This window comes from Hemicordylus capensis, chromosome 3 (genome assembly GCF_027244095.1).
Source record: "Hemicordylus capensis ecotype Gifberg chromosome 3, rHemCap1.1.pri, whole genome shotgun sequence".
NCBI classification, from domain to species: Eukaryota; Metazoa; Chordata; class Lepidosauria; order Squamata; family Cordylidae; genus Hemicordylus; species Hemicordylus capensis.
In genome coordinates this window covers 277,888,952-277,913,560 of record NC_069659.1, presented here as the reverse complement: position 1 = coordinate 277,913,560, position 24,609 = coordinate 277,888,952, and positions in this window count along the sequence as shown.

The following is a 24,609-nucleotide window of genomic DNA, read 5'->3' as shown; positions in this document are numbered from 1 at the left end:
TTAATTTTGATATTTTGGAATTAATTCCTACTTTACCAATCCAATTTTCAAGAAGAATCAGATTCATATTTTACCAATTTGGGACAATTTCAGATAAGATCCGAATTTTCAAATCTGAATTTGCACAGTCCTAATACTTAACTCAATTTACCTCTGACTAGTATCAAGCCAACTTCCTCCCTTGGACTTCTCCAAGGTTTTGTGAATCAGCCTCACCTCATGGGCAGCTAGGGCAGGACACTGTCCCCACATTGGTCCCAGAAGCAACAGGAGTCCAGCATGTCCTGCACCATGTAGGAACAGAACAGAATCTCTGAAAGTTTAATTGGGAACAGATTTCTTGCATGATAGGTTCTAGGACTCATCTCCTTGAAGGCCTGTTTCAGATTCCAGATCACTGTTGCAGCATCAAAAGATTACTGGCTCTGAGATGAAGGCTCTGCTGGCTAACTTAGAGTTTTTACTTTGGACTACCACTGCATACTCCACTGTATTGTCTGCCTGCCTACTGAGCCCGGCAGACTATTCCTGGTCAGGTCTTCAAGTACTCTCCAACACAACCACTCTGCTCAGCCCTGGAGTTAGGGGCTGCCCAAACTGGTTACTAGCCAGGGGCTCAAGGTCTTCAAAAGCCCTGAGACTCTGTCCAGTGTCCACCTTTGAGCAGTAGTGTGGCTCTATCAGCTGAGGGAGTTGCTCCATCACTGTTCTCTCCTACTTTCTCCAGCCATAAATGGGAATCCTTCAGGGACACTTGAGTCATTGCAGGGTCCTCTAGCCGAAACCCATTGGTGGATAGACAACTGTACAGCATGTGGTTATCTCTTCCAGGTGCTATTGCCATCAAAAAATTCATTTAGTCCAGAAGGCTCTGAAGGACGCTTCATCATAAATGGGAAGAATGCTTGGAAGTGATAATTTCCAGTTTCTAGATGGGGTTTACCAGTGGAGTAGGGGACCATGTGGAAGCAATGGCAACCATCCAGAGTGCTTAGTGGTCTCCATTGTCTCTTTTAACAACGCAGTGCACCCATCAGGGCTATATATAAGCTTTGTATCAGCTTCGGCTGATAGCTACGTCCATTTCTGGAGGTAAATGACCTTAAAACAGTGGTACGTATGCTGGTAACCTCCAGGCTTGACTACTATAATGCACTTTACATGGGGCTGCCTTTGTATGTAGTCCAGAAACTACAATTGGTACAGAATGCAGCAGCCAGATTGGTCTCTGGGACAACTCAAAGGGACCACACCACCAGTTTTAAGGGAACTGCACTGGCTGCCAATATGTTTCCGGGTGAAAACACAAAGTGCTGGCTATTACTTATAAAGCACTTAATAGCTTGGGTCCAGGATATTTAAGAGAGCACCTCCTTTGTCATGAATGTTGCCGCCTGTTACAATCTTCTGGAGAGGTCCAGCTATGGTTGCCACCTGCTCGTTTGGTGGAGATCCAAGACTGGGCTTTCTCTGTGACCGCCCCAGGGCTTTGGAATATGCCCCCTGCTGTAATAAGAACATCTCCTTCTGTTTGTTTCAGGAAGACCCTCAAGATTCACCTGTTTTCACAGGCTTTTAATTGGAATTTTAATAGTTTGTTTTAATAATTGTTTTATGCTACTGTTTTAATTGTTCTGTGCATTTTAATCTGTGATGAGTTTAAATATTATTTTAAGTTTTGTACACCACCTAGAGATGTACATATCAGGCGGTATAGAAATATGATAAAGAAATAAAATAAATATCACAGAGTGCGTTGCATTCTTTAAAAAAAAAAAAGTGGTGACAGCCAGAATAAGTACTGCAAAGCTCTCTGGACCACTGCATGCTTCCCTGCCATGCAGGTACATCCCCACAAGGATTTGTAAGTCAGGCCTTCCTTCATGGTAGCTGAACTGAGAGCCACCATCTTTTTAAATCAACAAGGCAATGTGCCCTATACCACAGTCATCCTACATCATGATGGGTGCAGTGCATAGTTAAATAAAGAATGACAACTCTGAAAACAGCCACTATGAAGCATTGGACTGCCTCTGTTCTACTGTCCATGTAAGTCCCCCCGCCACCAGGTGAGATCCACCAAGGTACTTGGTGGTTGCCTCTGGAACCTGCAGCCAGCCCTGCCTGTATCCCTGGGCAGCAGCTCCTATGCAGGCACTAGATGTGAACGGGAGAAATACCTACTATGTCATGTATTATAATAAAATTTCTTGTGCAGAATCATCATTGTTCGTACACAGTTTTCCCAGGTTACAATGAATACTTTTAACCTGGTGTGGCTTATCTTGTTTTTTATCTCTGTCTTTTTCTCCCTCTCTATTTCCCTTCAAATAAACAAGTTTTGCACAATATACAGCAAAGCTCCACTAGATACATGAAATATACACCTTCCATTTTCAGGAGTTGACTGCATCTGCACTTACCTGGATTATCCTGGATCGAACTAGCTGTTCTGTATTGCACACGAACTCCAGTTGAAATGGAATATTTCTTGTGCCTTCGTTAAAAACCTAAGGCATCCTCAGTTTGTTTGATGTTTTGACTGTATAAAATAAAGCCTAGGTGAGCAACACCATTTCATTTTGCACTTATGCAGATGCCTGCTTTTTTGTTTTTTATTATTTTGCTAAACAGCATCTTTCTGTGCCTTCAAAATCAAGGGTGTTGTTCAAAGACTGGTATTGTCCTTTGTTTTTCAAGTGGCTACACACTGTACACAGCGGATACGTTTGTTGTGGATACATTAGTGTTCAGTGCAGTAAACACATAAAGAATGAATAATACACCTATATTTTTAACCCTCGTCTGGATTTTGGAGTAGATTTCTACCCCTCAGCTGTATAAATGTGCGTAAACAAGTGAACCACTGCACTTCCAGCTATGTCCTTGTTGTCATGCTCTTAGATGAACTTTGGTACACAATATATCAACAGGTATGGTCCCTCACCAGTTATGATATTAATGTTATTAATAAAAAATTTATTAATAATGTTATTAATATTGTGTGGCCAGGTCACCCAGCCATGCAAATGGCCAGGTTGCATATGCGGTGACCTCCAAAATGGCTGCCACCACCTCAGAAAGGACAGGTCAAAATGGCCTGAAAATGAGCCAAAATGGCCCTTCAGAGACCAGGGAGGCCATCAGGGTCAGGGGGACCACCACACACACACACCCTGTGTCCACTGCAGGACCGGCTGAGGTTGCCAAACATGGTGGTAAATTTAAAAAAAAAAAATCTCAGAACCCCTGAACCAGTTTGAATTCGTGCCAAGTGGGCCTCCTAGTTTGAGGTCACAAAACCAAACATGCCCAGTCTGCTTCGAGTCCAGTTTGGTCTCAAACCAAACTGGGCAAACTGATTTTGTGCACACCCATATTCCCCAGTCCCCAAAGGGCTCACAATCTAAAAAGAAAGGCAAGGTAACACCAGCATCAGCCACTGAAAGAGTGCTGTGCTGGGGTTGGATAGGGCCAGTTGCTCTCCCCATGATAAATAGAAGAGATTCAGCACTTTAAAAAGTGCATTTTTACTCAGCAGAGGTAGCTGCTAACTGAGCAAAGTTAGTTAGCTAATTGCTAACTTTCCATTGCTGCCCCCCCACCACCACATAAAGGAAGCAAGCTGCACCTGCTGGGCCCACCTATCTGTGCTCCTGAAACACAAGGCCTTTCAGCACCTTCCTATATTGCTGCTGCCCAATATAGATGTTTCCCATTGTCTGGGAAACATACCAGCGGGGATTCAAACTGACAGCCTCTTGATCCCTAGGCAAGTTGCTTCCCTGCTATCATATTGAAAAACAACATTGCTTGTTTTGTTTCTGGGTCCATTTTCTTTCCGGATCCAACTAAGGTGCTTGTTATTACCTTAAAAACCTTTAACGGTTTGGGCCCTGGATACCTGAAGGACCGCCTGCTCCCAAGGGTTTCTTCCCACCCAACAAAGTTGTCAGAGGAGACTTTGCTCCATGTGCCGACATTGAGAAAGGCTAAATTGCCACTTAACAGATTGTGCAAACCATTGCACAATATCCTTAATTTCACATTGTAGCAAAATAATGCTCAGGATCATCCAACGTAGATCAGAGCCTTCATGGAAAGGAAATGCCGGACGTTCAAGCTGGTTTCAGAAAAGGCTGAGGAACAAGAGACATCATTGCTGATGCATGGTGGAGAATTGAGAAAGCCAAAGAATACCAAAAAGATGTCAATATGTGCTTTATTGACTACAGAAAAGCCTTCGATTGTGTTGACCATGTCAAGTTGTGGAATATCCTTAGGGAAATGGGTGTATTAGAACACCTCATTGTTCTCATGAGAAACCTATACACAGGACAGGAAGCCACAGTCCAGATGGAACACGGTGAAACAGACTGGTTCCCGATAGGCAAAGGAGTAAGACAAGGCTGTATACTTTCTCCTTCTTTATTCAATTTATATGCTGAACATATACTGAGAGAAGCTGGATTGGAAGAAGATGAGCATGGTTTTAAAGTTGGAGGAAGAAACATCAATAACCTGCGCTACACTGATGACACCACTCTGATAGCTGAGAGTGTGGATGATCTGCAAGCTCTAGTAATGAAAGTCAAGGAGCACAGTGAAAAAATGGGACTACAACTAAATGTAAAGAAGACTAAACTAATGACAATGGGTACAACAACCATCCTCAGAATTGACAATGAAGACATTGAAGTGGTGGATAGCTTCTGCTTTTCAGGATTGACTGTCAACAGTAAAGGATCCAGCAGTCAAGAAATATGCCACAGACTAGCACTTGGTAGAGTTGCAATGAAGGCCTTGGAAAGGACTTTTAGATGCCGTGACGTGTTTATGCTGACAAAGTTTAGAATTGTTCAGACAATGGTTTTTCCCGTGACACTCTATGGATGGGAAAGCTGGACTATGAAGAAGCAAGATAGAAAAAGCACAGTCGCTTTTGAACTTTGGTGCTGGATAAGACGTTTGAGGATACCACAGACAGCCAGGAAAACAAACAAATGGATCATAGAACAAATCAATCCAGAATTTTCAATCGAGACACAAATGACCAGGCTCAAACTATCATACTTTGGACACATTATGTGAAGATCCACCTTCCTTGAGAAGTCCATAATGTTTGGAAAAGTTGAAGGAAAGAGAAGAAGAGGATGACCAGTAGCAAGGTGGATGGACTCAATTACAACAGCAATTAATGCACCACGGAGAGACCTTAAAGGCCAAGTTGAAGACACATCATCCTAGAGACAATCTATCTATGTGGTTGCTAAGAGTTGATACCGACTTTACGGCACTTAATCAATCAATCAATCAATCAAATTGCCATGCACTTGGGAAGGGGCCGTCTCTGTTGTTGCCCCCAGGCTCTGGAATGCTCTCCCAGTGCATGTTTACTCTGTGACATCTGTGGCTGCTTTTAAAAAAACAACTAAAGACCTCTTTGTTGCAGGATAAAAGTATACCTCCTAGTTATCTAAAAGAAACAAGCAAATAAAGTTTGTTGAGAAATGACACAAACCATTTCTTCTAATGGTTATGATAACTGCATAGGCTCTATCCACCCCCAGCACAATACCTCCAGTGACTGTTGCTGGTGTCTATCTTATGTTTCTTTTTAGATTGTGGGCCCTTTGGGGACAGGGATCCATCTTATTTATTTGTTTTTTCTCTGTGTAAACCACCCTGAGCCATTTTTGGAAGGGTGGTATAGAAATAAAATAAAATAAAATAATAGTGAATTTTGCTCTACAAATAATAATATCCTGTGAGACTAACCTGGCATGCCTACTACTGTCCAGATAAAACAAGAATCTACATTTCAGCTAACCACATAATTCACCATTTGCGTTATTACTAGTAAATGTAATAACAGCTATTTGCATGTCATCCCACTTTCTAGCTTCCTCTACATTAACTGTTTGTTTAAACAGCACTACACCAGTTTCCTGCAGAGTATAAGCATCAATTACTAATTGAGGTTAGAAATTGATTTTGAGGAAAGGAAGAGAGAGATCGAGAACACTTTCACCAAGATATAGACCCAAAATAGAGGCTACCCATATTTTTGCAGCTTGAAATATGGTAGTGAAAAAAGTCTGTTTTATAAAATATAGTCCTAACTGCAAAATTGAGAGGAATGGTATTAGGGAATAATTTTCTAGGGCTGCCAGCTGCCAATTTGCTACCAATCCCAAAGCAGGTGGTACCGAATTAGCTCCATTGTGTCTGCTATTAAGCTATTTCTGACCAATATTTCTCATCCCCCAAACATGGAGACTGTTCTTCCCTGCCATCGATCTCCCAGACACATTGACTTGACTGATGCTTTCAGCATATATTATGGAAGTAGGAGAGATTGGATTGGGAGGGGGATGGAACAGTCCCTTGTGGTAGGGAGAAAGTGCAGGGAGGCGCTTGCTTTCCTGTTGGAAGAGAAAATAAATTTTTGCAGCTGCAAATTTATACGTTGTGCAAGATTCCATATCTAATTCCAGCATTTAGCATGATTTACATGACCCACAGCACATTTATGGGAGACAGCCAGCTTTTTCCTGCCTTAGATTTTGGGGCAATTAGTTTTAAAGCTGAAAGGTTTTTACTGTCCTTGATATAACTTTTGGCAATAAACACATCACATTTTAAAAAGCAAAAAGTGTGATGAGAAGCAAAAAGTTAAACTATAGATACTTTAAGCATCTCCCCTGCTCGCCGCCCCTGCAAAGAGTTGCAGCTTTTAAATGGCAAAGCAGTCAAATAAAGAGAAAATGTTTTGACAGCTCCCAGCTGAACTGCACAAAAGGTACTGAAGTCTTGGAAACAAGAGGTACGTTTTTAACTACACAGGTTGCCTTAGTGACATACTACTCCATCATCCTCTAGAGGGCATTCAACAGAAGTAAAAGGAGCAGTGGTTTGAGATCATGTGACACTGGCCAGGCACTTAATGTTATTGGAAGTTGTATCTCAGTAGAGCAAGCTAGAGTGCCCTTAATACAATACCATGGGTGAAAGCATATTTGTTTGTGAATTTTTAGATTTATATACCACCTTTCATAACAAATTATCTCAGGGTGGTTCTCTATCTATCTATCTGTCTGTCTGTCTCCAGACAGTACTTGTATGGAGCAGTGGGGGAAGCAAAATAAAAAATGATATCCATCAGGAGAGAATGCCAAAGCCTGGGGCAGGAGAGTAGCTATAATTGAGCAGATGGGTTCCAAGAACCTGGGGCCCCCAGTTCCTGAGGGCCCTCCAGTTCCACCCATCCCTATTTTCTTCATTATCTCCCTCACTCCGAGGGGCCGCCGGAGAGAGGGGTGAACACAGGCCCCCTCTCCTCTAGCTATGCCCCTGGCACCCACCCAACTTCTTCCCAACCTCCCTGCACACCTTCCCAGCCAGTACTGCAACCTGTTTCCAGTGAAAAGTCCATCTCTCTCTCTCTCTCTCTCTCTCTCTCTCTCTCTCTCTCTCTCTCTCTCTATATATATATATATATATATATATATATATATCGCAATAGATATAGCAGATACAGCACAGGGAGGGCCATGCGCACACACAGCACAGGGAGAGCACACACAGCACAGGGAGAGCACGCACACACGCACCACCAGAGGGTTGCGACAGATTCAAAGCTCCTCCTTCTCTCTGTCACAATTTCACCATCTTCCCCTGGCTACACAACCACCTTAGCTTTTTCCCATTTCCTTGATTTTCCTATAGCTTCAGACATATCCATAAAATAGAGATGTTCAAACAGGTTTGAATGTTCAGGGTCGAACCAAACCACCCCTTGTTCGGTCCGACCTAGGAACAAACCCGATTGGGGTTTGCAGGTTTTGTATATATAATATTTACCCCCTCTGGGGGAGTTGTTTGAGGTGGCAGGGTTTCTGCGGAGGTTCCCCCTCCCCACGCCGGCCTCTCTTATTTCAGAAATCGGCCATTATGTGGGTTTTCAGCATTCCCCCCTTGGTGCAGCAACCATTTTGGAGACCGCTGCACCTGTACCTGTACAATAGGCCTCTGCATGGCCTGGGTCATACCAGGCCACACAGAGGCCCTTTGTGCCGGTGCAGCAGCCTCCAAAATGGCTGTCACGCTGAGGGGAGAAGGCTGAAAACCTTCCTAACAGCTGGTTTTTGGAATAAGGGAGGCCGGCGGGGGCGGGGGAGGTACCTCCATGGTCCCCACCACCACCACCACTCAGACAACTCCCCCAGAGGGTATAAGTGTAAAAAAAATTATTAAATTTTTTTAAATTGCATATACAAAACCCCCGGAATGGACCGAACCAAGGGGGGTACAAGCGGGTGCCGGACCAAACTGGCCCGGCCCAGTTCAGACTCAAACCGAACTGGATCAGCAAGTTCCATGCACACCACTAGCATAAAACCCCCTTTTGTTATTTTTCGCATCAAGTATCAGCTCATTCTGAATCCCAGCTTTTCTGACACCATTCCTACAGGTTTGGGCTGCTCTTTTGTACTCTTCCTTGATCATACGCCCTCCTTTCCATTTCCTATGGAAAATGGAAGCAGGTCCTTGCTGCTTCTTGGCTGCTCAGAAAGTTCTGTGCATCTACACTGGTTTCTTGAGATGTCTCTCATTTTCCCTTCTATTGGGAATTGTTCGCAGCTGTGCCTTCAATAATATCTCAGTTTTCAGAATCTCCCATCCCTCTTTGAATCTTTTTTCTTTAGAATTTCTAGTCTTGGGATCTTATCTAATTTTCCTCTGAGCCCATGAAAATCAGATTTCCTGAAGTCCAGTATACACATATTTCTAGCAGTTTTTCCTCTCCTTGATATAAGGAATTCCAAGATGGTGTGGTCATTTTCCTGCAGAGTTCCCTCTACTTCATTAGCCAATTATTTCCTGTTGGTAAGGACTAAGTTCCTTCTTCCAGCTTCTAAAAGAAGAAGTTGTCAGCAATACAGGTCAAGAATAGGGAAGTGCACAAAACCGGTTTGCCCAGTTTGGTTCAAGACCAAACCGGACTTGAAAACAAACCAGGCATGTTTGGTTTTGTGGCACTGAACCCACACCCACCCCATCCCAGCTTGAATTTGAGCTGGTTTTGGGGTTATAAACTACAAAAGAAAAAAGAATTTATTCACCTCCATGGCACCGCAGGTCCATGTTTATGTGTCCCCACTAACAAATATGTGTTTCCATTGTGATACAAACCAAATTTACAGTATATGGGAGGAGGACCTAGAGGATCCTCATAGGGATATTTTTACTTTGATCTAGACCAAGGGTGGGGAACCTTGGCCCTCCAGCTGTTTTTGAACTACAACTCCCACCATCCCCAACTGGCTGGGGATGGTGGGAGTTGTAGTTCAAAAACAGCTGGAGGGCCAAGGTTCCCCACTCCTGATCTAGACATACCTAGACTTAAATCCTGAGAACACTTACTATGGGGCAAGCACAACTAAGTATTGTAAGGCTAACCCTAACCCTAAATATGCAAGCTTAGGCTTGTATATTTAGTCCTCTTCAGGGCTGGATTCTGGAAAGAAAGAAAAACCAAGAAATTCAAGTTGAACTTAGGGATCCTGTTTTTCATTTCTTTTAACATCCAAGTCATATGACCTCTCCTGTTTCTGTTTTCAAGATGCCAGTTCACTTTCAGTTTGTGATGCCAGTTCGCTTTTCCTTGGATCTCTCCCATGTACTATAATTTTAGTTTGTATCAGAATGTAAACACATGTGTTCTAAATGGGTGGTGCTTGCATTTTAAGAGGCCACTATGTTATTTCAAGATGGTGGATCAAAATAAAAAATATCCCTGTGAGGATCCTCTAGGACCCCCTCCCATATACTGTAAATTTGGTTTGTATCACACTGGTAACAGGTATTTATGAGAGGGGACGGACAAACATGGACACAGAGAGACATGGACAAGGTGATCTCATAAACCTCCTTCCTTTTGAACAGTAAGCTAAAAATGGTCCTTCAAGATTCAGGCAATAGCCAGCTATGCTCAGCACTACTTGGCTGTCCCTGTAATGCCACCAATAAGCCTCCCATGTGCATACAAAATATAAGAGAAGTTTTTCACATTTTTTTTAAAAAAATGTTTACATTAATAAGATGACAAACAAATTGAACACATGAAAGTCAGTACATCACTTTTAAAAAAGAGAAAAACAGACCATGTTTCCCTACCACCATGAAAGGTTAATGGTGGAGCCAGCATTTGATTCACTGATATGCACCTATGCACTTTTGTTTAGGAAACTAGGACAAAGTCAGGCTTCCACTCTGGCACTTTCCAGGCTAGCTGTTCAACAGCAGCAAAATGCCTCCATTCAGGCAAGTCACATCTGAAACTTAAACAGCAGGGGGAGCAGTCTCACGGAAACTGTAACAACCTGTAACAAACTGTAACAAAAGCAACTTTTTAACGCTGGATATACGATGTCCTAGCTCTATATTGCAGCGATTAAATTCGAAACAAGGCATTGGAAATGTGAACGGCACCCTGCTGTATGCGTAGGGACTGCGATGTCACAACACAGGACGTATGGAAGCACACTTGTGAAATCCACCATGACCCTATTGCAGGGTGTAATCTGGAAAGCACCCTTGAGGTGCTGTTGAGAGCTCTGTATAAACTACATCAGTCTTGGGTATTATTTGAAAGTAAGCTATGTGAAAATTAATGGGACTGCTTAGTCCCAAGTAGATATGTTTATGATCAGAGTGAAAGTAAGTGAATTATAAACTTCTTATTTGATAAGCAGCTCCCTATCAGGTACCATTCTGGCCATTTTTCAAAGGAATAAGTAGAGTAAATTTAATTTTATACACAGAGATCTCATGTTTCAGAACAGCCTATACAAGTAATTATTATACAGATTTGTATTATTCATATTAGTAATAATAAACCTATCCTATATATTATATATTTTAAATAATTGGTTGGTTGGTTGGTTGGTTGGTTGGTTGGTTGGTTGGTTGGTTGGTTGGTGTGAACTAAATTCATACTTCCCAATGATCGGAACATAGGAAGCTGTCTTATACCAAGTCAGACCATTCATGCTTGCTACCACAAGACCAGCTCTACCACAAGACCAATTGATCTACAGTTACCACATTTTGCATACACAATCCTGCCACTGAAATTAGCAGGACACATTACTTTTTATACCAGAATACAGGGAAGTGCACAAACTGAGGTTTATGCACTGGTTCAGCATTAAACTGGCTTGGACGAGGTCTGAACCATTTCAGCACTGCAGGGAGGGGAGCAGGGAGAGAGATCTTTTCAAAAGAGGAGAGCAGGTCCTTACCTTCTTTCTGCCACTGCATGCAGCTTCCTGCTGCAGTGGTGCTCATCCCAAGAAACCGAGCATGCATGGGTGCCATTTACATGGTCAGCATGGTGTTTCTGATCATGCACATGGCTCCTGAACATGCACAGACACCATGTGTGTACTGGCGCCATGAGTGTTTCTTTGATAAAGCGCTGCTGCTGCAGGAAGCTGCATGAGATGGTGGAGAGCAAGTAAGGACCGGCTTTCCTCTTTTTTTAAAGATTCCTCTCACATCTCCCCTGCCTGTGGCACTGAACCAGTAAGACCACATCTGAACTGGTTCAGTGCCAAACCAGTGCACAGACCTCTGTTTGTGCACATCCCTACTAGGATATGCATGGTGAAACGTTTTTGTTTGTTTGTTTAGAAGAAATTCTGAGTATCTTACTTCCTGATAACCTAAAGTAGAAGTAAAGTGTCGCCGAGTCGATGTCAGCTCCTGACCTACAGATACAAAATTGTGCATGCACAATCCTGCCACTTAAATTAGCGGAATTCACTACTTTCTACACTAGAATTCACTAATTTTTACACTGGGAGAAAGGTTTAATTTTTTAAAAAATTAAGCAGAAATTCTGAATATAGTCATCAGATTTTAACTGTTACTGTTCTAAACAGATTTTTAACACTCAATAATCAGATCAAGAATTAAAAAATGACATCATCCCTAAAATAAGCAGAAGATCTTTCTCAGATTCAAATTTACTATGATTCAAATTACTATATATGGTAATTATTCAATGAAATGAATGAGGTTGACGTTGAAATCCTACAAATTTCAAACTGTTCTTTTACTTCCCTTTTACAAGCACATTAATAAAAATTATGTTACATAGATTTAATTTCTTGAACTCTTCTATAAGTACAATCTACACAACTTGAGTTTGCCTGGTCAATAACGGGCCTCACCTACTGGTCTGGTTATAAATGAGCATCTGAAATGCAATTGGCAAAATGAATGATTTGGACAGTGGACATAACATTGAGGTGGTGCTCCTGGGGTTAAATCTTTCATTTCTTAAATCTTACCGAATCATGTTTTGTATGAATCTAGTTTAAGAACTGAAAAATTCAGGCTCTGGCAGAATGGATCGGACCACTCATCATAGCATGGGATGACAGCAGGCATAAGTCAGTGTTTTAAGAATCACGGTCTCTGTAGTAAAATCTGCATAGTATAGGCTTGTTGCTTCTTTTCCCTTCTGGCAGACTCCTAAACTTGTGGGGGGTGAGGCAGTGGCTCTAAGGCAGGACCAAACTTTCCATGTAAGGTCTCATGTTCAATCCCATGTATGTATGTATGTATTTAATATACTGCCTGACTCCAAAGGCTCTAGGTGGTTCACAAAAACAAACACAAGAAGACCAACATAAAACCAATTATTAAAACAACAATTTTAAAAAAAATTACAGCATTCAAAGATTCAAAGAAAAAAATTTACAACATTCAAAATGGTCGTCTGGTGGGCCACTGTGTGAAACAGGATGCTGGACTACATGGGCCTTGAGCCTGATCCAGCAGGGCTGTTATTATGTTCTAAAGATTTAAATTTTAAAAAAATTAAACCGCAATTAAAAAAATTAAAACATTCAGAGATTACTAAAGGCCTGGCTTTTAAAAAAAATGTGTCTTGAGGGGTCTTTTGAAGGCTGGTAAAGATGCTAAGCCACAAATGTCTATAGGAAGCGCATTCCACAGCCCAGGGGTGACTACAGAGGCCCACTCCTGAGTCACCGCCAGACAAGCTGGAGAGAGACAGAGCTCTCTCAATGATCTTAATGTGCGGTGGGGATCATGCAGAAGAAGAAGTTAGGACTGGGAAAGACCCTTCTCCGAAATGCTAAAGAGCCACTATCTGTCAGTATAGATAATACTGAGCTAGATAAATCAATGGTCTGATTCAATATAAGGCAACTTCCCGTGCTCCTAATAGCTGCAAGATAATCAAATATTTAGCAGGCAATGTTGTTGACATCACTGCATCTTTATGTTGGAAAATGCTGCACTTGTTGAATTTCTGCCTGCTGTGTGGCAATTAAAGACAGCTCTCTTCTTTCAGTGGAAGAACGGTGGCAACCCTAAGAAAACTGCAGCTTGAGTGTCTGCAGTGCAGGAGACCCAAGTTCAGTTTTGTGTTCTTGGGAACATGAAAGTCTTGCATTCTTTCAGGGCTAAAGAAAAAAAGAGTAGTTTAGCTATTTAAAATGTGTAAATAGGCTGCAAGAAAAATAATACTTTGTAGGATCTATAAGCACCTAATATAAAAATCATTTCGGAATAACATTTCTATGTCAGAGAGATTATCTTCCAAGGTATGGAACATGGTTTCTCATTGCTTTTCAAACTATTTGGATTAAGTAATGTAGTTATATTGAAATCTCCATATCAACTCATTTTGTTCAACAGGAATGGGGCAGCAGAGGAGAGGTTTCGGTTTGATTGGACTGAAGCTTCTCTACTAACTCCATTGTGTTTTTTCTTCCATTCCAAGTGGGAAAAAGATCATGCCAGCCTCAAGTGACAGAGGAATCCAGCACACAAATATAACAGAGCATTTTAGTTCTCACTTGATATAAGAAGTATCTCAATCTGTGTTTGCCACCAAGCATGACTAATATTTTGTCACCATTTCCCTCCAGCATTGTATAAAGAATTCGATTCTATGCACTTCATTCAGAAATAATTCCCAATGGGGATTGCACCCCACTAAGTGTGTTTAGAAATGCAACCCACGGACCAAACAAGATGTGATAAACATGTCATGGTCTAGTGGTGGGGCAGGCAGGGGTTGTTCTTAGCTTAATATGGCAGTTATGCTGGAGATCAGAATCACAGTTTGAAGTCAGAGATTGTTTAAGTCTTCAGTTCCATTGGTTAATTAATTAAGTCATCTTCCCATCAAAGATTGCCCCTGATATTGCTATGAGCCCCCAAAGGTGCCCTTTGCTGCAATGGAAACTTTGAGATACCATAGCAGCTTCAAGGGGGCAATTTTCAGTGGAGAAATGGTGCAAAATCAAGGGGTTTAACACCCTACCTCTGTGCCTTAGTCCCAATTCAGAATGGATTCCTGTGCAGCTGCTATATTAAGATGAAAACAACCCCCAACTAGACAATGGTGTGTTTAACATCACATTTATGATTGATTGATTGATTGATTGATTGATTGATTGATAGACATCACATTTAGTTTGGCCCTGAGTGGAAAGAATCACCAAGCAAGAACTGGGGGAGTAAGAAAGATATTTAAATATATACTATTTGGCAAGAAATATGGAACTTGTAAGCAGACTTCGTCTCTTGCTGGGGCTACATTTGCTTCTTGTAATGTAAATCATGCTTGGATGTCAAATATGCAGAGATATGGGCCTAAAATAGGAAACATACACATCTTTCATTTTCGTTACCTCTAGATGCTTAAGAGCGGGAACAAACAAGCACTGTTTTGAAGGGACTGCTTTTGAAACCCAAGATGTGTTGTTTATGAATATCTAAATGGGCAAAATCCATGCTATGTGGATAAATTCTTCGTGCACCATAATGGAAAGTTAATTCTATAGGGACAAGATACAAGACAATATAATTGTAGATTAGATACCTTTATTCAAGCTCCCTGGGTGCTAGGATATCTGACTGACAGCTCTGTCATTTTCACCACTTAAGTTTTAGATCTGGCATCTTGTTTTCCTCTCCTTCCACTACTTTAGATTTTATGGTATCTTTCACACAACCAAAGAGCCTTAAAAAAAAAAAAAACACTCTCACTAACAGGAAATTAATAAGAAGCTGCTGACAAATGAAACCCAGAGCAATTGAAATGAAAGGCTCCAGAATGGCTAATCCCTTTCCTGATATTTAACAGATACAGTCAGTAAATATGTGGGGGGTGGGGTCCTATGTGTCTTCACTAGACTGCCTATACCAGGGTTGGTCAACCTGACAATCTCCAGTGGTTGAAAGACTACAAATCCCATCATCCCCAGCTGCAAGAAATGCACCCGTCAGGGTGTCAACTAGGACATATTGTGGCACTGAGACTTTGGAACATCATTCAAGAGGAAATCTGCTTCACCTCATCTTTGCTCATCTTTTAGCAGGCAACTAAAATACACCAGCTGACATCCAGGATAATGTTGCACACACACAACAGAAGAGGGGCACTAATTCCCCCCTTCCCTCTGCAGCCTTCTGTGCCTCCCAAAAATATGTCCTTGAGGACTGTGAGACCCTCAAGGACATCTTTTTGGGTGGCACAGAGGCCTGCAGAAGAAAGGGGTGATCAGCAAAAATCGCCCCTCTCCCATGTTGACCACCTCTTCCAATAGGCATATTTGGATTCTGCCTGTTAAGGATTTTGACTGCTTGTGTTTCAATATAATTGATGGACTGCTGTCTTGGTTTAATGATGTTGTTTCTAATAATGCTTAGTACTGTGCCTTTACTTTTGATCATATTGTCCCACACCTCATTTTTTTCCCCAGTAGAAAGATGGGATACAGAAGAACACACACACACTGATTTCCCATACTTTCTCATATATCATTTCAGGCAAAGGCCTGGAAAATGAAGATATTTAAACTGGATATTTGTAGAGTATTTTGTTCACTGGGGCATGTTGGGAGCCCTAATGCAACAAAAATAAATCACCAAAAGCAGATTATTTCTCCACTCTATTATTTAGACTATAGGATGCTCTAGCTTTGGACATCAAGAGATATCCATATTGCATCGGCAATAGATTCTTTCTGCCTGTCACCAAATCCAAGGTCAAGAATACTCAGCCAGCAATAACTGCATCACTCTCAGGGGGGAGGGAGGGGCTTGAGACAGAGAATACTGCATCCGCTTATCGGCATTACAGAATTAATGAGCAATGGAGTTGCATCCAAGAACTCCTGCCAGCCAGTAACACAATCAATTACTGCCTGTGTCGCTAGGAAGAGACTTGGCCAACTGGAGTTTGGGCATTTAAGGAAGTAGAAAAAGCCAATGTCTTGACAGAAGACACCACGAAATGAAGCTATGATAGAGCCTCAGCTGCCTACTGTAGGAAAAAATGCCTCAGCAGCAGGTAGCTTAGATTACAGTCAACAATAGTAAAGAAATGATACCATATCTGTTTACTAAGGTCTTCCTTCCAGGGTAGCAGTGTCTCACTTCATTAATTGTCCACCTACTGAGCTTCAAGTCTTAAAGCATTTTGATCTTTATTCTTTACACATCACATAGATTAACAATTACTCCAGCAGGGGTTCTTTAAATGTTCCAGCCTTCCCACATATCTAAGGCCTCCTATGCACAATTAATTTTAACAACAGCCGTAACACACATAGCATGGGTATTATGAATTCCCAGTGGTTCATGGGACTACAGCAGCTTTTAACAATGGTAACTTTTGTGGTGCCCATGAGAGCCTTTAGTGACCTACACATACTGAACTATACATAGCTTTACACAACTGGTGGCAGTGCTTAACTACTAAGGCTGCAATCTTGTGCACAGTTATTGGGACAGTAACTGCATTCACCTGCATTCATTTAAAACAGATTTAAATAATATGAAAACATCATGACATTTAAACCGGTATAAATATTAGAGCTATGAAGGGATGCGGCTCTAGCTTAGTGGTAGGACAACTGTTTTGCATGCAGAAGGTCCTAGTGTCAGTCCCTGGCATCTCCAGGTAGGACTGGGGAAAACCTTGCTCTGAAACTCTGGAGAGTCACGGACAGTCAGAGTAGACAATATTGAGCTAGTTGAACCAATGGTTTATCTCAGGGTTTCTTAACCTTGGGCCCCCAGCTGTTGTTGGACTACAACTCCCAGAATCCTCAGCTGCAATGGCTTTTGCTTGGGGATTATGGGAGTTGTAGTCCTACTACATCTGGGGGCCCAAGGTTAAGAAACACTGGTCTATCTGGTATAAGGCAGCTTCTTATGTATTGAGTCCAATGAGGACTTCCCCCAAGAAACCTTGAGAATTGCAGTTTTCCAAGCGTTCTAAAAATTTTGTTAGTGGTGCACAGCTCTATGGTTTCACTTGAGTTCCCAAGGTTCCTTACAAGAAAGTTTCCACAATAAAACTGACTTCTTCATGTAATGTAGACATATTTTAAGGAAGTGATGGAGCTCTGGTGATTTGTCTCAGCTAATGAGCATGCTCACACAGCATCTTATAAAATACCAACCATTGTGCCCTCAGCAGCCCTGCCCTATGCAAATTACCCCACTGAGTTCAAAAACCTTCAGAATGCTCAACTCTGCATAGGAGCAGACTGTAAGTTTGCAGATTCTTTCAACCTTAAGGTTGCAGATTTGTAAGGTTGCATATTCTTTCAACCTGGGAATAAGTTTCATGAGTTCATGGCTGCCATAGTTAAGCACACTCGTCACACATGAGCAAGCATCACTAAGCCATAACGGACTCATTAACTCTGCAGCCTTGTTCACAGATTGTGAAGTTGGGTTTCCACTTCTGCCTGTGCTTCAGAGTTTTCCCACTACTTGAGCACCGCTGGTCACCTGCTGGCGCTCTACTGCAGAACAGCAAGGAAGGGCCTATACCAGGGCTGCTCAACCAGGGCTGCCCAGCTGTTCTTGGACTACAGTTTCCATAATTCCCAGCAACAGCAGTCAATAGCCAAGGATTATGGGAACTGTAGGCCAATGTCTGCAGAAGGGCCGAAGCTGAGCAGCATTGGGCTAGACAAAGAGGCAACTCTCTCTATTTCCTGGCACTGAAAAGGGAAGAACAGATGACTGCAAAGCCTTCAGAAGAAACAACTTAAGGTAAATTTTCAGGGCTTCAGAAGGAGGATTTCGCTCTCCACAAACTTCCTATTTTGCCCTGAATTTCCTCATGGTAGATATTTCCTAATCAGAAGGAGCCAAAAATACCACCCTATTGAACTGAGTGAGACAAACATTTGAGGAAACCTATTTAGGTTTGTACTGTACTTGAGTCATACGCCTTCACACTGAATTGCTCTCTTCAGCAGCCTCACACATGCCATCTAATTCATAAGTCTATTGCAACAATATATGAATAATGCATGTATTATGAAATATTGAAGAATATGGGTTAATAACATCTGCGCCAATACAGAAAGGAATGGCCACATTCATCATCAGCAAAGGTTCACCTTTGAGCCAAACTAGAATGGGGCACACAAGATAAATGGCAAAAAGAAAAAAGAGAAAAAGTGGACAATTTCACACATTAAAACATGATAACTTGCCACACAGTGTGCTGGAAGCTGAGAAGATGATTTATTAACTTGATCTAGATTTTGTTTTGTTTAAAAGATGGCAAGTGAACCAATACTAAATAGAATATGCTGAACCCTGCTCTACGCCAGAGGTTCCTGCTTTTGTAAAAGGCTGATACACACATGTATCAGGCAATCATCACAACATATCTAATCAGCTAAAAAATTGCTTATGCATAGGTAAATGTACTTTAACTATAAACTCAAGCCTGTGGAAGCAAGGTCCGGAGGTGGTGCAGGAGATGAAGACAGACATTCCACTGGTGCAATCACGCAAACTGTTTGTGTACATAGTCTATAACCTATGGACCTCTCCACTTCTTTATGGTATAGACTTCCTAGACTTCCTTTAGTAGGGAGAAGAAATCCAAGCTGGGCAGCTCTCGCTCTCTCTCTCTCTCTCTCTCTCTCTCTCTCTCTCTCTCTCTCTCTCTATCTCTATCTCTTTTGTTAATGTCAGAAAGAAAAATCCTGTGTCGTAATACAGGCCTTCTCAGCAAGTGAAGTGCCCCTGGAACACACTTCCCACTGAGAAGTGAGGCTTGACTTAATTGTCAGCTTTTAAGAGAGCCTTAAAAATGCACTTTTTAATTCAAACATTAGATGGTTGTAATTAATTTGTTGTGTTTTTAACTGTTCTAATTTTATTTTAATTGTTGGTTGAATTGCACAGCTGATATTGGGCCAGTATAGAAACTGAATGAATGAATGAATGAATGAATGGAATAATTGTTAAATATGAGAGAAAATAATTGTTAAACACCCTACAGACACAAAATCAAAACCATCTTTTATTTCCCATGGACCTGTATCAAATTGTTTAGAGCCTCTCAAAGTACTATCTTATATCTATTTCTTAAAGAATTGGAAATGTTACGATTCTCATGGTCAGAGAACCTGTGCAACTGGGAGGTAATGGCATACTTGGTGGTGACCCACCAATATTTCACTTTCACAAAAGTCTGGAGGGGGGGAAACCTAAGCCCCCTACCCCCCAAAAAACCCCAACTGTCCCCATGTTATTCAGTGTTCATGAGCTCAGACAGTGGGCAGAGCTCATGGAACCTAGAGGGTGGAGATGGGGCAGGAAAAAAGAGTTTTAGCCAAAAAGGCAGGATTTTTTTCAGCTTGAAGAATACTTCCTCAGGACAATCTCCGCATCTGCTTCTGAGGGGGAAACCTGTCTTATAGTCTCCACAAAAGAAAATACTAAAATTCTGTTTCTCCCTCACCAGTCAGGGAACCCTGTTCTGTTTCTGAAGAGGAAGGAGTTTGACACAGTTCACCTCTTGATATTCTGAAGTACTACTCTCCCAGGTGCTGGTGGGCAAGTTTTAAGGAAATTTCCTCAGAATTCCCCAACTTCATAGGAACATTCTGGCGGTTTGGATAACCACAATAACACTTAACAGAAGAAACATGCCTTAGCCCATTCTGTAGCAGCTGAACAAAACTGAAGAACCCTGCTTCTTATCATTAATTCTTGACACTTTAATGATCCTTCCGCAGGTTCACCTACGGAAACCTTGTTACGACTTTTACTTCCTCGACCATCTTCTCTGCACTCCGCCAGGGCCGTGTCCGATCCCAGCGGGCCCAATCCGAGGACCTCACTAAACCATCCAATCAGTAGTGTGTACAAAGGGCAGAGACTTAACCAATGCAAGATTATGAGCCACACTTACTGGGAATTTCCCGTTTGGGGGGAATAATTGCACTCCCCGATCCCCATCACGAATGGGGTTAATTCTTGACACTTCAGGACTGGATGAAAAAGAGGTGTGGCTGACCACCAGTGCCCTCAGAACAAAACAAAAAACTAGAAAACATTTTTTAAAATTGCACATGATGTAAGATCCAAGTTAGAGGAGGTACTTCTATCTTTGTTGCTAACTTTTGTCAACATGATCAAACATAGGCTCAGATAACACATGCACACCAGGGATATAATGCAACATCTTGCTGCAGGTCCACACTTGTAGAAGTCAATTAGTGTCCCTTAGCAACTTTCTCACTTAACCTCAGAAGACTGAACTTTCTGTGTAGTGCATTTTTTCTTCTTTTCTTAAAGTCTTAAAGAGTGCTATGGTTTTGATTGTTTCTGGCATCAGGAGTACATCAGCGTATACAAATCAGCCCCATTTGGGATATTTTGGAATGATACATGCTAGGAATACCAGAAGAAACCTTTGCACTGTCACACAAACAGTCTGTGCCAGAGATACAAAATGAGCATGGCTTCTCTCTGAGGGGGTTAACTAGACAATATTTCAGTCTCTTTAGAAACCCCAGCATAAAACAAGGACCTGAGAGGAATGAAGAGGTACAGTGCTATAGTAAGAAACAAAATAGTACAGAATTTCCCATAAAGCCTCAAGGCCAACGTATATGAGATGTCATGAGAAAACATCTCTGAAGTTGATGACCCTTTAAAAAAATAAATCCTTGAGTTAACACTCCTCATTTTAACTGCTTTGTTCCAATATGGCCAGACTTCATGTAAATTTCTTATTTTCACTAACATTGGCACCTGGCTTTACTTTTATTAAATATTAGTCCGTTTATCTAGGGAAAAGATTAAATTTGTTCCTTAGCAAATTCTCCAGAAGTGGAAAATGAATTAGAGCAGGTATTGTTCTTCTGGGGAATCTCATCACTGTTAAGCCTCTTCCCGATCCACCTTTCATTACTGAAATAGCTTTCTTGCAATTGGCAAAGCCAAGAGAGAGAATGTAAGTACCAGCATGTTGCATGAGTGATTTTCTCTCCAAGGTGCCTGCCAACATCAACTTATAGCCTGGCTGGCTGGCTAGGTTCAAAAGGTGGTGTGGATGATTTTACAATCCAACACCTTTTTACAATGTTGCAGCAACTTTTCCTTCAGTGCTATGGGGGTGGGGGTGGGGAATACGTTTTATTATCTTGAAGGAACAAGGTCAGTTAAAGCTGCATGTACATACATGTATCATGCACTGTAACGGCTGCAGCTATTAAAACTATGAGCATATATTCATCACAAAATTATATTAATTTTCTACCCATTTAACATTCCTGGCTTTCCTCCAATAATTCTAGGAATTCCAGGTCGGTGGGAGTGCTAAGAATCTCTCAAGATAATCCTACCCATTCTCACAGAAATATAACCCTGTTCAGACATTGCATTGTATGAGTGCACAGATATCCATACACTTGTACATGTTTGTAGTGATCAGACTCCCCTCCCCATAAAGACTTAATCAGAAGTGAACCCTGTCTTGACTGACAGGCTGGTGAAATCCAGGGTTCAGTCAATCAGCACACCAGGTGGGTGGGACCTAGAGAGCTGTTGCCAAGAAGAAGGGAGTTCTTTGAGAGAAAGAAGCTAGGTGAGAGGTGCACAGGAGGACATGCGTCCATGGAAGTTGGCTGCAGGAGAATGACTCTGCAGCTCCTTGAAAGATAGGAGGGCAGGAAACTTGAATTCTCATCTGGAATCAAAGAAAGGAAGCCTAGACTTTGGCTTCAGAAAGATTAATTTAGGGGGGGAAATGTTTAGTCAGATTTTGCATTAGAAACTTATATTTCTTTGGTTTGTGTGCTTTTGCATATTCCTGATACAGTTCTATTATTGTTTACCTGTAGCGTAATTAAAATAAGAAACACTAGCCTATGGCCATCCTACCTAAGGCGTTGCAAAAGACTCTATAATAAGCATGCATGAAGACAACCTATTTTTGTAACTTACAAAGTATTTTTAACTGTATTTAAAAGCTGAGAAAGCTTCAGATGGGTCTGTAATAGCTGAACAAAACTGGGTTTTTTAAAGTTCTTTTCTTTTTACAAGCCTCTTCAAGTTGGTTTTTAACTCAGGAAAAGGGGGGCCCAAAGGGGAATTCATCTGATGCAATCACGTCCTCAAATGGCCAGAAGCTATCAGTTTTGCACCCAGACCCAAGGAGACACAGACACATGATTCTTTGGTGAAATTGGCCACGATTATTGAGACATAATTCTTTGAGTGCTGACATGGCACTCAGCTGGGATTGGCGCTCCACCCACCGCAGTGCGGTTCCTGGAAGGCCGGCCACCGAGTGGCCACCTTGGCCTAGAGACGAATGGCGATAGCACCTTGGCTCTGGGCAGCTCCATCGCTCTAAAGCGGGAACCGCCCATCCTAGCCAACTTAGGTCAGGTCTCTGGTACTAACGACACCCCTCTGATGCTGCACAGCCATACGAGAGGGTGTCGCTTTACAGAGAAGAAGGGCTCAGTGGCATCCCTGATCTGTCAAGCGTCAAGGGATCCCCTCCTCCTTCTTGAAGCCAAATGCTTACCTAAGGTGCATCACCTGTTTTAAGCTGTTCTTTCCCTCTGCACTGTACCTGCCAAACGTGACTGGGAAGTTACGGTGCTAACTGACTACCGGACATACAGATATAGATCGGGGCAGGCGAAAAAAGGCACACACCGCCGGCCAATTAGGTATGGGCCCAAAAAATTCCTGCCTGGCTCCAAACAGCAACCAGCAAGGCTCAGCCTCTATCTGAGGGATGGGGGCGTGCCTTAAAGAGCCGGACTGAGCGGGTGCCTGCACACTCCCTTGCTTGTTGCCCTAGCCCCACCCCGTGAGCACCCGGGGAGCCAATGGGAAGCACTCACCCTGTGTTCCATGCTCCTTGTGGGAAGGGGGCTGGGGCAAACAAGCCACGCCACATATTCAAGCGGCGAGTGGCTGGCTTCTCACCATGTGCAGGCCTGCAGATTGTTGTAATTGCCCAGGAGCAAAATAAAGAGAGTTTTCCACTCCACCCCCGCCAGCTGTCACAGATTCAATCCGGCTCCTGCTGCCTCCTCACGAGCCGATGACTCCTTTGTAATTCCCTCACCTGTTGCTGACATTTTTCCTGTCTGCATCCTTGAGGAGACAGTGGCCATTCAAATTCTGGCTCAGATCCTGACCCTTCTCTCCCAAGGTCACCTTGCCTTGCTGGCCCTTCCTGTGCCAAACACTCACCCTGGCCTGTCTCAGTTATCTCCCCATTCACATCACCGACCTGCTCCTCCTCAGGTGCCTCCCCACCTTCTAGTAAGTTGCCTACTCCCCAGTCCTCTCCAGTGTCCTCGCGTGAGGGCATGACAACGTGAGCTTGCTCTGAGACAAAGGCTTTAATTCACTACAGTGTTGTTGTGTGAATTACAGTACCTGCATTTGCTTTAAAAGTGAACCTGGGTAGAGGCCCCTCAAATGCATAGTACAGATAGGAAGTGTACCGCTGTATCTGTGTTCAACACAATGTGTGAATAACTATACCTGCGTACACTGTACTCTCATTGAATGGGTGTTGAACAGAGCATGTGAACAGGGCTTGTATTTCCACTGTCTCTGAGACAAGGGAATATTAAGGAGGTGTAAGTCTGTGGTGCAGAAGTGCCAAATGCTTGAATTTCAGGGGGCAGGGGAAATATTAAAAGTCTTTCCCTTTTACTGAAAATACCCTTAGCCACTGTTTATACTGGGCATGTTTTGGCTACAGTGGAGCCAAGTCAGGGATTTTATTAAGGGCCCTCCTCCATAGTTTGAGCACTGCAGTATTCTTTACTATAATCAAACCCAGGCTGACCACATCATCACTGGATAATTACCAACCTGCTGCCACACGAGTACTAAACATCAATGTTGACAGCTAATTTGCCTCCACCTGAACAAGTATATATGAGGGAAATTTGGCTTCGGGCAGCTTCAAGAACTAGGTATGGACTTTTACGATAAATGAATGGGGGTGGGAAGGAAGCAGGCCCATGTGTGCAGTTCCTGCTCCTGACCTCTGCATTAAAGTTCTGCATTAAGGCTAGGCAAATGTACATGCATGGAGCTCTTGCCATGCAATCAGAAACCCTGGGTTAGGGATGTGCCCAAAGCACGGTTCGAAGTGCAGTTCGAGCACTCCCAGGGAAATTAGGAAGGACACTTTAAGACAAACGAGAGCAGGTGCTTACCCACTCTCAGTTACCCCCTTCCAGTTTCCTGCTG